This window comes from Plectrocnemia conspersa, unplaced genomic scaffold (assembly GCF_051122295.1).
Source record: "Plectrocnemia conspersa isolate PC_06_02 unplaced genomic scaffold, ASM5112229v1 ptg000011l, whole genome shotgun sequence".
NCBI classification, from domain to species: Eukaryota; Metazoa; Arthropoda; class Insecta; order Trichoptera; family Polycentropodidae; genus Plectrocnemia; species Plectrocnemia conspersa.
In genome coordinates, this window is record NW_028277175.1 from 16,413,042 (window position 1) to 16,430,182 (window position 17,141).

The following is a 17,141-nucleotide window of genomic DNA, read 5'->3' on the forward strand; positions in this document are numbered from 1 at the left end:
TAATTTTAAAAATCTTTTTATCATGAGAATCAAGATATTTCATCTTGTCTTCATGTGGAGGTTTAAATTTTAAATTTATATATTTTTGTAAAATTGTACCTTTCATTGGACTTTTTCGAAATAATTTGATTATGATTCGAGTCTCATTTAGAGCCTTATTAAAGCTTAGTTTAAAACATAGTTTTTCATTTGGAATTCCTGCACTATTATTATTTTCAAAGTCACCTTCCTAAATATATTGTTCATCATCGTTGTCCTCTTCATTAGAATCTTCTGGTTTGAGACAACTCTGGCGAATCTCAGAAGAGAATGATTGCGACTTGATTGCTTAGCTTCTTAAACACACCTAAGAAATGTGTTCACGGTTTAAATAAAACGGTCCAGATAACCAAAGTGTAAAAGAACAATAGTAGTATATGCGCGCATCCTTTCCAAACAAATATTAATGTTTTAATAATGCTTACGGGTGATTAACGTAGAATGGATGTGACATCGGTAGTCTGTGAAATATTTTCAATTACTATCGCAATTGTCTGGTCACGAGATCTCATTTCTATTGTTGTAAAAATACTGTATATAGCAAATCGTTCTAGACTGTTATTTTATCTTTTTGTTTGTTCGAAATGGTTGTTTATATTATTATTTCTTATCTTACAGACAAGCTAAATTTAAATACTTGTAATAATATGTAATTTGAAAATTATTGGTGTTTATATTTTTAACATCAGAGTCGTATTCGTTACTCACATCTTAATATTATAATCAATAATTTTCTTTAGTATCTCTTTATAATTTCATTGTCATCGTTATAGTTTTGTTTTTGAATTATTTTTATTTATATTATACATATCTACTTTTAAAACTGCTAAATATATAGCTAAGTTGATAATGTATAAAGATAAAACAATCTAACGATTTTTTAAAAACAGTAACATTTTGTTAACAAAATTGTTGGGAAGTGAAAGATTTTTAATTTTGATGTTGCAACACGTTTAATCGCTAATATTGATCTACTCAAAATATTATAGCATATAGTATTGTTTCAATTTTTAATGAATTTAATGTGAAAATAAAATTATTGGAAAATTGCAGCATTTCTGGAAAAATATCAAAATACTGCTGAATGTAAATTTGTCATAAGTTTTTTTCTATGAATTTAAGTTTCTTGTTGTAGTTCACCTGATAAATATTGGTATAATGCAATATTCACGACAACAATCGTTTTGATGAGTTAGTTTTAATTTGTATAAAATCTGTTACATGATGAATAACGTATGATACAAAATAGATTACTGGCACTACAGTTTAAAACATTTGCGTTTCTTGGATTGTTTTTATTTACAATATTAAATATTAATTTTGAGATGTTACAGATGAATTGCACATAATAACCGAGCCTTAAAAAATTAAAGCCACGTATTTAAACAATATTTACTACTTCAAAATAATATTCTTCACTTATGCATTTTTAAGATTTTCTATTTATCTGTTAATATGAAACAATAGCTTTATAAAAATAAAATGTTTGGTTTTATATTACGTCAGAATGGCAATATGTTCAGTGTTTTGGCTTTTGAGGCCGAATGGATGTAACTTTGTAGTTAAAATAGACGTCGAAAAAGCTGGTAACAGTTTATTTTTAAACATACATACATATATATAAATAACAAGGCAGGTTTTGGAAGTCGAAGAGTCTTCGTTGGAGTGTCTAGTTGCATTATTGTCGGCAATGATCTGTCCTATAAAATATTATATAAAACTAGAAATATGTATACATACAATTATTTATGAAATATTTTACTTATAAATTACCATTTTCCTGTCATAAAGTGCTAATGTGTAATTGCCTATGCAGTGCATAAAAACATTATGTTTTACTGTATTATTTTAATTAAAAGTTTCAATGGTTGTGACGATTTTTAAATATCATATAGACAGTCCGTATGTTTATAGTTTGCCGACCTCTGATCTAACTTATGTACATACGTACATTTAGTTTAAAATACGACATAAAACGTGGGAAAGCACCCGCAAAGTGATATCCGCTCTCAGTATTCAACCAGCACAGCTTTAATATATGCTTTGCATATTTTTTTATAATCCTCCTTACATATATTTCGCACGGATCTCGCTTTACTGACCAATAAAACGATTCCGCGTAATACGCCTAAAATCGACCGAATAATAAAATCTGGGAGCTTTCCTGTTTTTTTTATTGTTATGTATGTCACCTCTCGCATAGAAAGCGTAATTTTATAGTCTTCACATAAAACCGAAAATTATCGCATATCGTAAAATCTGTATGTAGGGTTGGCATTCCCGCGAGGACATTTTTTACCTGATTATTTCAAACGACGCCATATAGACAGTCGTTAGGTCTCGTCGGATATTATTGTCGGTAAACCCTTCCCGGGGACCTACAGCTAAAGTGATCTTTTCTCTCTCGTTCTCTCCGTCTTTTTCTTATTTCGTGCCTGACTGCCGGGAAACGCATCAGCATTCCGCTGACGTGCGCACTATGATCGCCTTCATCGCATCGCAATTTCGGCCAATTTCTCAGCTGTTCAGATTTTCGCGAAAAACGCAAATCTCAGCGATCTTGAAAACTTTTTTTATTGCGTTACTAAGAAGACGGACAGACGAGTAAATTCATTACGTCGTATATCGATATACAAGGTGACATAAAAAGTAGTTTTAGACAGAATATCTGCTTAAGGAAAACATCATCAAAAACTGACAAAAACTATTGAAAGATTTCAAAAAATTATGATTATTTTGAAGAAGAACAATCATAGATTAATGTTGCTAGACATTTGTCATTTATTCATATTAGATATCTTGAAAGCTCTTTCAAAATTAAAATTTTTATTCATCAACATATTTTCTAGCTTATTTAATTCAACAGTAAATATAAAAAATCTGTTTCTTCAGAATTACTGAGAGATTGAGTTTCGGTTATGTGGACAAGACAATAAAATCAATGATATTAAATATTTATTCTATTATAACAGTTTCCTATTTCTTTAGCAATAATTTTGCATTAAAAACTATAATATATTGTTCCATTTTATTAAATATCCATTATACTTTTTTTTTGTAATAAAATTGAATTTTAATAATTAAAATTATATTTAGCAGATTTTTGGTCGATTATATTTGACGATTAATTTTAAATTCTATAGTGATTTCATTATTGGTTGCGATTTTTTTAAGAGAACTGACTTCCATATTTTTTTAATTGATTTGTATCTATAATAAAGTTCTCAGTAGTATCTCTTTATATATCGGCAAAAAATTACAAAAAAATAAAAAATTTAATATTATAGAAATATGTAAAAAAAATAAAAATATTTTTTACTTGAAACTTTTTTTCAATGTCAATATTGGATGTAATTTTTTGAGATAATGCTGTGTTCAGTGCTGATTCTAAATGATCATTTCTTAATCTTTACCTGTGTGAAGTCTTTAAAGGAAAAAATAATTGTATACAAAGGTAGCATGTACCACCAAGCAAAACTTACGCATTTCAATAAAATGTTCTAGTACGAGCAAATAAAAACCTGGAATACTTTCATTTTAGCACCATGTTACACTGGATTTTGATCACTTTTCGCATGAAGTACTAAATAATTAAAATTATTTTCACATTATTTGATTTCTTTAAATCGGGCTTAATTTTTAATATTTATAGGATATTAGCTAAATCACAACCGTAATTATTGAATGTAGGTAAATTTAATCGATTTACAAATTTTTTAGTTGATTTTTCCACATTCTAAGTTTTAATTTTCATCATGCTTTAATATAATTAAAAATAATTGTGACAATTATATTTTTCTTTTTTATGACTGACTGAACTTGACTGAAGTTTTAAGCGACAAGTAATATCTGTAATGAAGGCCTAATCATGCATTCAGTTTATGTATTTAAGTTGTTTTACTGGATCTTCTTTTATTTCTTAAAATATTTTGATTTTAATGTGAAATTACCAAAGTCGTACTAAAATTGAATGACAGGAAAGCCAACGTACTTTTGTATAATAAATAAAATCCTCATATTATTTTTATTATAAAATTTAGCACATATTCTATTTTTATGACTTTGTCATCAAATTTTTTTCTCAAGTATGAGGTAAAATACACTGAAAAAACTGCTTTTGTAAAAAAATTCCTTCTGTTTAGCTAATAATAAAAGCATAGCTACAAATTGTCATTGATTTTCCCCTGTATTTTGCTTCACGCACTAGTTTTAATAAAGAAAGATTGTATGTTCTTCAAAGCTATTAATAGTATTCGCCTATGATAGAATTATTCAGAGAGATAATATCAAGCAGTTTTTTAGTCACAGTAAGATTTGTATTGCAAGCAGGAATAAATTCTTGCGCTACGTCCAATAATATCTGTTGTTTGATCAACTGAAAATGAAATAGTCAGGTAGTTTTGAAATTTAATTCAAGGTTTTCAATTTATCAATTTGTAATTGGAAGATAATGAACCTTTATTCTCCTGGTGTTTTCATATGTAACTTGAACTTTTGGAACATGCTCCGATAAAATATTGGATTGTCATATTTACAAATCCAAGAAAATAAAACAGTTCAACTAATCCATGAAAATTACCGTTATATAGATTTTCAATTGGTGCATCAAATAAAAAAACTAACTAGAACCCTTTCAGAGAAAAATAATATGATATGAAGACAGCGCTTCAACATATTTTTCCAATGTTTTCTTTGTTCATTTTTTTATTTCATTATCAGCTAAAGCTCTTATGTGATTTTTCCATTAATCATAATTATTTTTGTGTAAGAGTTTTAATCTAATTGTATTTAATTTTGGATCTATTTTTTTCAACATACTGAATTAGCAAGACGAGACCCCTAGTATTGTAAGACCCGAGCTTATAAATAACATATACAAACTGCACGTGATGATCTCAATTATTGCACAAAAATTAATTAACAACAAACTTTGACTTTAAAAAAACGAATATCATTTATTTTTTTACATATAATTTTACATAAAAATATTAAAATATTAAATTTATTAATTTAGTCAACTTTTAAACTAATACTTTTATGCGTTAATTGATTTGTCTGCGTATATATTATAAAAAATGCTACTCCCGTTGATCTGTCAACTTATTGTTAAAGAAAATATCAAAATAACACTTATACGGGAAGCGCCCATAACATGTACTCGTAGATTTGCAATAAAATTGTTTTATGAATGAGACTTCCCATTAATGAAATACGATTACTCATAGTAGGCGTAACACTATATTTATTCGCAATAGCCGCAAGCCTTCGCTTCGCGTCGGCTGCGGCCTGACCGCAAATGTTAGCCCGTCGATTCATAAATTGTTTACTTTTCGAATTGGTCCACAGCGTGTCTGCGATTGTGCTGATGTTGTGATGATGATATCAAAGAGGACCGGTGCACTTGCTCTCGGGCGCAATGAACCTTCCCCTGAGCTACTTACCAAGACAAACGCCGCTAAAGGACTCTTTCTTTCGTTCTTCACCATCTCCCTACAATGTATAATACATGCTACAACTATTAGAAAGTTGAGTTTTACGTGTATCTGTATATCAATTATTATTATTTCAAGAACGGAAAATCTAGTTTTTACTCAGCATAAATATCCCTGCAGAAAAGTTTTAAGATATATTTGTTATAACAAATATAAGGTGTTTTATGCTGACCCTGTGTGCCAAGTAGATACGAGCAGACCTCTCTTAGATGTTCCGTCTGGCTTATCTATATGCAAAGTCTAATATATGGGCGGTGATTTTCTCGGTATTGCGTCTGGACTTCACTCAATTCACCGAAGAGTGGAGCACCGTGCTACAATGTTTACTATCGGGTTTAATGCACTGTTGCGTAACAATCGGAAACCTTATCTGGTTACGATATGAAACCGATAAAAATGAAAGATGAGCTATCGCCCACAAGACGCCAGTTATTATGAAATGCGATCCTCTTTCGCGATGACGAATTGACGAGCGTGAGAGCTAACTGAAGAGATAACTTTAATTATAGCATATCGATATTTGAAAGCTTTTATCTGAATCGAGTCAATATGAAAGCTCTTACACTTTTTCATTAACCAAATTAAAAACTATTCATTATATTCATTCTGATATAAATAAACTATTTTTTGATCTGCTGAATTTTAATGTAATAATCATTTTTTATATTTGTTTAATTTTGTATCAAAATAATAAGTGTTTTTTGCTTAAATTGTAAATGAAATTTTAATGAATTGTGAAAATAGCGAATTATAAACGCATAACGACATTTTGCACGCTCGCATCAAGAAGTGATAATTGCTTTTCGAGTCGAGAGCCAAGACTCGTGCAGTCGTGTGTCATCATAATGAACGGTGAGCTTTTTCACGCCGTCACGCATCGCATAAATTATTTTTAAACGCTCTTAAATGCATTTCGCCAAGCTTTATTTCTGCACATAATAATCTATTCTAAAATATGTTGCTAAAACAATCAATTTACTTTTATTACATAAATTTAACAAAATACGTCTATTCACCTTTATTATTATGTTTCGTTCACATTTCTATAAGATTAAGTTTTTTGCTATTTAATTTTTGTGCAATAATTGAGGTCGCAATGTATAGTTTATATATGTTAGTTACACGTGAAGTTTTCCGTGGGTACGTTCGTGAGCTCCAGGCGTCTCCGAAGCCGGTCCAATTTTGGATTGTGAACGTCGAACTGAATCAGATGATGCGAAGAGAGAAGCGGCGGCTTATGCGATCTTCAGAGGTCTGAAGTTGGGCCAGCTTCATCTTGGTTCAAGGGCTCAAAGTGAGTCATTCAAGTATGAATGTTAGAAAGTCTCTAAGGAAGTGTTTGAGAAATTGCTCATTGGTTGCCCATTATGTCATATTTATACCATGTCCCCCTCTATATGATATTTTTTTTCCATATGAAACGCCTAATTATAAAAAAGTGCGTTTTAGAGCAGATTTCAGTTAGCCACTAGAGCAAATTACGAACGGCCTTTTGGACGACAATCACAAATTATATAGCGTTCAAACCCCGTTTTTGTATATTACATGCCAAAACTGGCCTTGTCCCTGTTGTTTATTTATTTATTATTTATTTATTTATTAAAATTATAACCATCGTGACCTGACAGGCAAACCTAATGCGTCACGATAGTCAAAAGTACTAATACATCATAATACATACAAATATAAACAAGACAAAACAACAGACACAAATCACCTCAACAGGTGTGCATTGTCCCATACGAATTGAACCAAAACTCCATAAGTGCAAGAGAAAATGTCAATATTACTATGGACAGAATTGAGCAGATAAATGTGGCCAGAGAAGAGTTGGCAAGTGCTCCAGTTCTACACTTAACAGGCAAGAATAGTGGACGCGACCGAGAACTATATCCACCTTCAGGAGCCCACATTTGAAGCTGCTCGAGCACTGAAGGATTGTCTACGATGCCCTTGAGCAATTTCCAGAAGTGTTTAATTACATAAACACTTCTGCGAGTCGACAAAGAAACGTTTCCCAGGGCTCCCAAAATAAAAGCACTGGGAAACAAGAACGGATAATACCCGTATTCCTTCAAGTATAAATATCGAAGAAATTTACGTTGTACTTTTTCCAGCTTCAATTCATTACATTGATTCATTACGCCTGGGATCCAAATGATGGAGCTAGTTTCTAGTATGCTGCGGACTAGAGTATCATAAAGAGTGCGCAATACTAAAGTATTCCTGAAGTAACGCGCATTTCTCAAGATAAAACCGAGCATTTTTAAGGATTTGCTATGAGTCTCTGCAATGTGCTGGCTAAATTTCCAACGTTCTTCGAAAGTCACTCCTAAATCCTTAGTTGAAGAAAACCTTTCCAGAAAATATCCGCCTAGATGGTATGAATATTTTGCCGGCGTTAACGACCTTGAAAATGAAATTGTGTGACATTTATTTACACTGAAAGGCAATTGGTTATAGAGTTGAGATCCTCCTGTAGGTCGAGGGAATCAGAAATCGAATGCATTTTCTTGAAAATTTTCAAGTCATCTGCATATAATAAAAAATCTGAATGCTCTATTGCTGTTTCTATGTCATTAATGAACAATAAAAACAACAATGGACCCAAATTGGATCCTTGAGGTACTCCAGTAGGGGTCTTATATCGTTCTGAAAAAGAGTTATTATACTTGACGAATTGATATCTATTGGTCAAATAATTTGAAAATAGATTTATGAGATCTTCAGAAAACCCAAAATTAGATAACTTTTTTACAAGTAAAGCATGGTTAACTTTATCAAATGCTTTTTCAAAGTCTGTGTATATGACGTCCACTTGTACACCAGAGTCCAATGATTTTGAAACATAGTTAGACGAAACCATTAGATTAGTGACAGTGGATCGAGATTTACGGAAACCATGTTGTTGGTCGAGAAGCATATTTATGATTTAATATTTATATTTATGATTTAATAGCATTATATTTAGATTCTCGCACCTGTGAATTTTTAAAAAAGCTTTTTGCCCGTTTTTAGACCTGTCGATTTAATCTTTCTATTGGGTGGTGCAATTGATGAATCTGACATATTAAATTTTCCTGGTCGACGTCGTAGCCACTTCCTGGTATATTTATATGGTACAAAATAATAATTCATTTGATATCCAGTATAGACAAAGTTGTACGGATTAATAGATCAAAGAATACGTGTGTTGGGATTGTAGATAATATTTATTTGTATTGCCGCCAATCATTATAATATATCGACTTACGAATAAATGGCTAATGTGGAATCGGTTGTAGCTGGTTTCTTCTCGCGATGGCTTCGATCAGGTAGACGTTAAAGTCGTAGACGAATCTGAGGAGTCGTAGAGGCAGATCGATGGTTTTGGCGCATTCTGTCCTTAAATACCGGGTCGGAAGAAGCAACGATCTTCGTGGCAGGATCGTCCGATAGCGTTGACGTATCAATACGTTCTCAGCTGGAATGTGGTAAAGCTCGAAAGTCGGCAGGTGGCGTTTGTCAGCTGTCTGAGGTCGGCCGACGAGAGTTCTCTCGTCGACCGGCCAGTTTTGTGCGGATCCAATAGTTGACGTGTAACTCGCAGTCCGCGATTTGAAGAAGAGAACTTGTCGGTTCGTGAGATTTATTTTGCTATGATTTAAAATTCATGTGTATCATATTTTTTCCACTTAAAGACTGATCGGCGTCATGGTATGAATATATATATATATATAGAAAACTATTAAACATTTATATGTAACGATCATTAGCATATTGATTATTTAAGAAAAATACCAGTAAACGAGTTGGAGCTTTATTCGCACTCGCACTCACTTTAAGTCAAAGCTCACCATCGGCGGTGTCCGAGTGGTTGTTTACAGTAAAAAGGCAGAGACCGGTTCATTCATCCGGGCAGACGGCGGCAGCCTGTGGTAAGCTTCCTCGCCGGCCTGAAAGCTCTATTTCTCTCTCTCTCTCGGGGGAGAACCGGTCACCGGCCGGTGCTTGCGGAAGCGATTAAAGCTTGCCGCCCGAGGCTTCTTATCGTCCCGTCACACCGTCTGGCCGGGTTGAGCCACTTCCTCCTCCACAATGCCTTTATTACCATAATCGTAGCGAAAACACACATCCATCAAAGCTCAGATCTGGACAGGTGACCAGTGGGCAAAAAAGCTCGATTGTTGATTGTAGATTGAAACGGTAGGAAGGTGAAGGATGAAGCCTTGTAAACTTTTCTATATTGTAACAAAAAACTTTAGTAGAGATCTTTTCTAGACAATTGCGATGTTTCGTGTACTAGTCATGAAGTGCAAAAATGATATTTTATTTTCAAAAAAGTGACAAAAACAAATATGAATGCCGCTTATCCAAATTACTTCCAACATATTTAAGAAAATGCTTATTTAGTGCCTAACACTTGTCGACAAACAGCTAATTCTGTTTCACCAGTTTGGCTTCCAGAAAAAGCACTCATATTATCCATAAATATAATATATGCTGTGTGTCTTGTTTTTGTTTTGTCTGAAAGCTTATTGAGTGATCTAAGATATATTTTTCATTTCGATTCTTTGATATGATTCCAGTTGTTCACAAATGTATTTTAATACATAAAAAAATCTAACTGTGCAGATTTATTCAATGCCTTATGATATGCAGATTAATCACTTATTTTAATAAATGAATAAAAAATATAAATTATTTGCTGAATAATATAAATGGATAAAATAAGCAGAATAAGATGTGTGTTTGTTAATATATCGATTATGCTGATTCGTTTCGTTATTATAAATTAATAATAAAATGATTTATTTCTAACAACAATTAGCAGGCAAAAATCATGAATGTTTTATTTTATATAATTTTATATTATGTATATATAAAACAAATATTTAAAAAATTGTGTTCTCTAGTGCCCTTAAAATCAGCTATTATTGATTATATTGCTATTTAAAACTACTTTTTCATTTTTTGTGTCGCCTGTAGTTGCCTTGCCTTGGCAGGACCAGACCAAATGATTTTGTGAGCCTTATACGGCCCGCGAGCCGGATGTTTCCCACCTCTATTATATCAATGATGTATTAGGAATACCATACATTAATTTTTTTGAATATTTTTAACTAAATACTGAAATGATACGAAGATATTTTATTATTTTTTTATGAATGATTCACAAATAATAGAGATGAAAAAAAGCAAAAAATATAAATACAAAAGTACTTACAAAAATGTATCGCGAACCATGATTTATAATAAAAAAATATATTATAAAATTATTTTAAAGAATAATGATCGACAAATGTAATAAATAATTTATTTCTGAAAATAATGGCTTTTTAACCTTTTCCAGCCCTATATCAAATCCCATTTAACATTTTTATTATTAGCTAAAATTTTGAAGCATAGTATTTTTTTACTCGTCATCTATTTAACGGTTTTCAGGGAAGAGCGTTGAGAGTTTTTATGATCATTCAAATGTGTCTTAAGTGTTTATACATAAGTGAAATAAAATAGTTTAGTCAACACATAGTTTATTTTTTTTTAACTATTAGTTAATCTTAGAATTTTGTAAATTTATTACGGACCTGGTGGATTTTTTGTTTTTTTTTTTAGACCGCAAAGAGTTAAAAAACAATGGCGCAATATATTGGTTTATCCAATAATCTTGTTCTATTTTCGACATGAAATTTCCAGAGATTGAAAAGTTTCTCTCATTCTGTGTCGACGTTGGTTTTATTGTACTTCGTGCTGTTTTTAAAAGTAAAAGATTGTCTGTCAATTTTCCAGTTGCTTCGTAGACGATTATCTCTTTTGTCAGTGTCCAAAAATGTTCATAAACTATTTGAGTCATCTTTGGATTAACGCTCTAAAGGTTGTAATTGTTCTTCTAAGGTTAAATTTATCTCATATTATATGACATACAAACAAATACAGAAATAAGTAAAAAAACTTCTTAATAAAATAAAATAAAAATATATTTTTTTTGCACAAGCAATATTGTTTTCAATTGGAATGTTACAAAATTGATTTTATTTGAGTTCAAATGTTGACATAATAAAGATATCTAAAACCACACTTTTTTTCATCTAGAAGTTTTTTTACTTATTTGTGTATTTGCGCTTAAAATATTAGCATCTTGTTGGCTTAAGGCTTTCACTGCTATTGTTATATATTTTAGAGCACACGTGACTAACATTTAAATCGGCCTTTTCAGTATTCCACGTGTCTTGCAGTCTTATAATAATTGCAATTCAACCTTTTCTGTCGCTTCCATATTATGCTTATATAAAACTGAATTACATATTGGCGAGTTTTTAAAGCATTTGACTGTTTTATGAATTTTTTTAATGATTTTCATATTAAAACTCAAAAGTACTTTTTTTGGTACAAAAGCACCTTTATCAACAATAAATAATTATCTTTACTTTATTATCATATACTGATTCAAAAGACTTGTGAAGATCACGGTAATTACAATTATTTTTGGAATAAAACACATTCAATACTGATAAATGAATTTCATTGTTATAGCATAATTGTTCATACGCAGGGAAATTTTTTTCGAGCTCAATCATACATCGCTTGTTATAGCAACAATATCGTTTTTCATGTATATTTGAATAGATTCAAGTGCAAAATTGACTAATTCTAAAACTCTTTCTTCCGGACATGAATCGTTTAATTCTTATTGATCCTAATTTATCCGATTTACTATTACAATAATATAAATGAACATTATAATATCTACGATTTTTAAAACTGGTCCATTTATCTATGGAAAAGCTATTTTTTTTATTCTTAGATTGCATTGTAGTTATTTTCAATGTCGTTATAATTATAAATAAGGTTCATTATATTTCGATATTCGCATTCATATTTTCTCTACAAACAAGACTCGAAATTTCAAAATTAAAAATCTCGAGCAAGGAGAATCAAAATTATTCAGAATTTGGATTTTCTCCACTACAAATGCGGAAATCTTGCTTGTTGACGTAACTATTCTACCAAAAATGAGCCTCATCGCTGAACAAAATTTTATGGACCGAACGTACGACTCACACGATGGTCAAGTTGCTTCAATTCTTGCACGAGCTGAAACTTGTAAGCTTTGTAAGCCAATAACTTTCCGCAAAATCTTCCATAAAGTGGATAGACACAGCTCCAATTGCTGTGCATGATGGCGAATTGACTCATTTGGGTCAATACTACGCTCCACAGCAGAAACAACTTCTTCGCTGCACACTGTACGACGTCTCTGCGGATGCGTATTATCAATTAGTGTATGCGTGGTGCGAAAATGATCGAATTGGACGTTTATGTCGACCGTAAAATGAACGTAGCGAACTACGATTTTCGAAATAAATTGCACAATTTTGTGTAAGTCTATTCATAGTAAAATGATAAACCAAACTAAACACAAATCAGCTGTCAGCTGTCAAATTTGCTGTCGCTGGAAAATATGTTGCCAATTCGAAAAACAAAAGCACCCTATATATTTAAAAAACATTTACCCTTACAAAAAAATATAAAGAAATCAGACTAAAATAATAAAAATATTTATTTGCACCGTGATGCTGTTTCATGTCAACTAAAATCTTAAGGTTTTGGGTAAAATATGATAACTTTATTCTTAGATCCAGTTAAACTTATTATTCATTATGAAAATTAGTGTTATAAAGCCAGTTCGATTATAGACAGTTAACCTTGATTAGATAATCAAGTCCTCACGAAATGTAGTCTTATATTTAGACAATGTTAATGATATTGAAGATAACTTATCACAGTATGAAAATGTGAATAATGAATAAGTCTTTGATGTGCGAATGCGAAAAACAAGAAAATAACGAATTCTGATTATAATAATTGTTATAAAAAACAAACGAGTGTTCGCTAATTTTGCATTTAAGACAAGATAAAATACAATGAAGCCATTGATTAAACAAAAAAAAAGTTTAAAAAAGGTGGCTATATGATATGAATATCGATAATACTATCGCATTATAGAATGAGGAATTTTTAAATAACATATACAGGTTCATTAGAATAACTTTCAAATATTTTAGCAGGAAAGATGTTTTGTGTGAACAGAAAACAGAATTTTTATCTACAATTTGTAATAATAAATATTAAATAAAATTATTTTTTTAAAAATATATGAATAATTTTTGCACTCACTAAGATTTTTAAAAGTCAATATAGATAAAATTTTTGGGGTTACGGATTTGCACTTCTCAAAGATGTTGTATTTAATAAATATATTCCCAATGTAAATTTCGGGCGCCGAGAGCGCATACGCATACATTGTTTTGAAAGTCTCCTGATTTTGCATTCGTCAGGTGTGTAAAATCGCACGGCGTATCAACCTGCGTTAGCTGTAATTTATTCACCCCTGTTGCGGAAACGTAGATGCTATAACAATCGGCGCGAGCGACTAGACGCGACGCAACTCGCAGTTACGCACCAAAGTGCAAGTTGCATAACGAATGTCACGGCGCAGCGGGGGTGAACGAACCCGCAGCCGGCCAAGGTCACCGCGGGGACGAGGCAAGGTCACGCCAAGGACGGTGCGACGCGTGCGTCATCAGCGCGCACGCAAATGCGTCCGCACGCACCTCAGCCAAATTCAGAGTTGCTAATGATATGATTTAAGAAACAAAAATTATCGAATAAGCGTCACGAAACGTCATCACAACAGTGATGAAATGTGCATGAATGTATTAAAAGCTTACGCAGAGGTATTTAATTCGTTGAATACTTGACATTGCTTTGATCACTTGCTACATTAATATTATTACATTATAAAGGTTGATTCAATTCGAGTTTTTTATGTTGGCAGCACTGTAAATCAGACAGCTGTCAATAACCATGCGGGATCAAAGTGTCAAATGTTTGCAACAATACATTTACGAAATGTATCGTATAAATACCGCTCAATGCTTTAAAAGTAATCAATTGTTATACAGAAACAAACAATTAAGGTTATGTTTAATTTTATCATCCTACTGAACGAACAATTCGCAACGTAGTAAACAAATTTGAAACTATTGGAGCATAGGGTAAGGCCTGTGCATCATCGTGGCGCCATTTCAACTGAGAATATTGCTGCTGTAAGTGAAAGTTTGGCTAAAGACCTGGAATTGTCGATTCATCGGCGTTCGCAATTTTTGGGCTTTCCTTGTGGCTCCCTTTGGCTCATTTTGCATCTGACTTGCACTTACGCGAGTATAAAATTCAGATTACACAACAACTGAACGCCAAAGACCATGGACGGCGAAGAACGTACGCAGATTAAGTGTTAAAGCAGCACGAAGTTTCTGCTGATTTTTCAAAGAAAATCTTCTTCTCTGATGAAGCAATGTGCCGTATATTGGGGTCAGGCGGCGTGCCAACAAAGTGTCTGCTTGGTGCGCATTGTGGTCAGGCGGCGTCATTGTGTCTTACTTTTTTGAAAATGAAGATCGGACTGTAAAAGTTAATGGCGAGCACTATAAGCGCATATTTATGCCACGAAATTGAAGATATTGATGTAGTTCTGATAAGAAGCACAACTTTCCATACATCGGGTGCAACGTTGGATGTATTGCGTGGAAAGTTCCCAGGTCGCATTATTGCACGTTTTGATGACGTCAACTGGCCACCAAGATCATGCGATTTAACGCCGCTGGATTTTTTATGAGGTTACGCTAAGATCATGTCTACACCGACGACGAAGCACCTAAAAAACAACATCCGCTAAATTATAGTCGAGATTCCGCCCAAAAGCAGATAATGTCGAAGTCCAGAGAAAGGCAGCTAAGCAGACTTTCCACTTTATATGTCAGATTTGGTCGAGCCAAGCCGCCACTTCCCGTGCTTAGAAGTTAACTCGAATTTCAAGACGACTTAAAAGATTTTATGTCGAGCCACGGCACATCTTACTACAAATATTTTTATATAAATTTATTGCAAAAAAACTATGGCGAACAATTATTTTAAGTCATGTACCATCCCTTTTTAACTTTATTATATTACACAGCGTAGATTCTTAGTATTTTTTTCTGATTCGCAAATTGCTAAATCCAAAACAGTAACATTTTAAAAAATTTTCTTTATTTCTCATTATTCTCGTTTGATTATTGTTAAAGTAAAAGAAAGCTTGGCTAATTTATACTACTAGTATGTACTCATCGTAGATATTTTTAAAGGTACATACTGGTTATGATTGATGTAATTATTGACACATCCTATGAAAAAAATACTTTTAATAAGATTTTTTGCGAATAAATAATATAAATAAATCTGTGAAAAATATAGATAATCACTTAAATGACAGTGAAAATATAACTTTAGTTAGAGGTACACTTTTTTTATTATATAACAAAAAATATACTGATTGTGCTATTATGTAAAAACAGTATGTTTTTTTTCAATTTAAATCACGAATCAAGCCATTCAATAACGGCTTGTATAAAAAGTGTGTTATATTTCTTACACATATTAACCGGCTGAATCACTTTCCTCATTTGAAGAATGTGCAATTCATTTTTTTCGCTCGTCGAGATTGACCATCGGATGTGAGAGTGCATCTTTCGTTTTATCCGCTGTGAAAAATGCGGTTTTATGTACATTGTATCCAGCGACTGAAAGCTTTCTTGAAAATCCACTCAATAAAATTTTATGCTCAAAACGAAACACGACCAACTGCTAGTTTTGTTTTTAAGTACTGATATTGATCTAATTTATTCAGGAGAAAAGCGATTTTACGCAAAATGTTTGCAATTGCTGTCAAACGCATGAAACATAAACCGAGACGCGGGTTTTTCGCTTTACCATTCGTTTATTGTTACACGAGACGTCAACAAAATAAACATCTATAGGTATAGAACTATAGATATATATTTGAATCTTTATTTGCATATATAAATAAATTAAAAACATTAAACATAAGTTAAGTTTGAAGAACCAAATTATTCACAGTAGGGGATGTTTCAAAATAATACACTTATGAAATTTTAAAACGGTTAGAACCCTTTAAAAATGTAGGTTTATTTTTAAAAAAATTTTAAACTATGTTTATTTAGGGAGCGTAACCCTAGGGGTGGTTGACTTAGCGGCCAATGAGACTCCTGGTCGAATCCTATGAGAGTTTATTATTTATTTTATAATTACAAGTTGTTCATGGACGAATATGGCGTGACGTTTCTCGTGGTGTCAGAGTTCGTGCAGTTGATGATGCTCAGGATGGCTCAAGCTGCATGCGACAGGTGCCAGGAGCGTCTGGTGGAGGCGCGTGGCCGGTTCCTCAGGAAGGCTCCGGTAGCTCGACTGCCGCAGATTCCGCTCTCTTGTCTCGTGCCTCAGCTCTCAGCCTCAGCTCTCTCGCTTCACTCTCGTGGATTGTCCTTGGGCTCTCTGCCAAGGTCTTGTGTACCAACTGCGGATCAACTGCCGTCTCCTCGTCGGAGTCCGGGCTTATATTACTTTAGGGGATGCACCCTTGCTGGCCAATCACGCTTGTGCGTCGATCTCCTAGCCAATCGCTGGAGTCGCTTCGTAGAATTCGAGAAATCGGATGTTGCATATTTGGTGGTGAGTTTTTGCTTGCTCCGACTTTCGAATTCTACGGAAAGGGTTTGCCGTTGTGAAGAT

General features: G+C 32.6%; 1 protein-coding gene across 3 annotated transcripts in view; it reads left to right on the forward strand.

Moving 5' to 3' along the window:
• Window positions 1–17,141, forward strand: part of Fs (Follistatin) — a 91,280-nt gene that overhangs the window by 61,508 nt on the left and 12,631 nt on the right. The gene's annotated exons all lie outside the window — the stretch shown is intronic.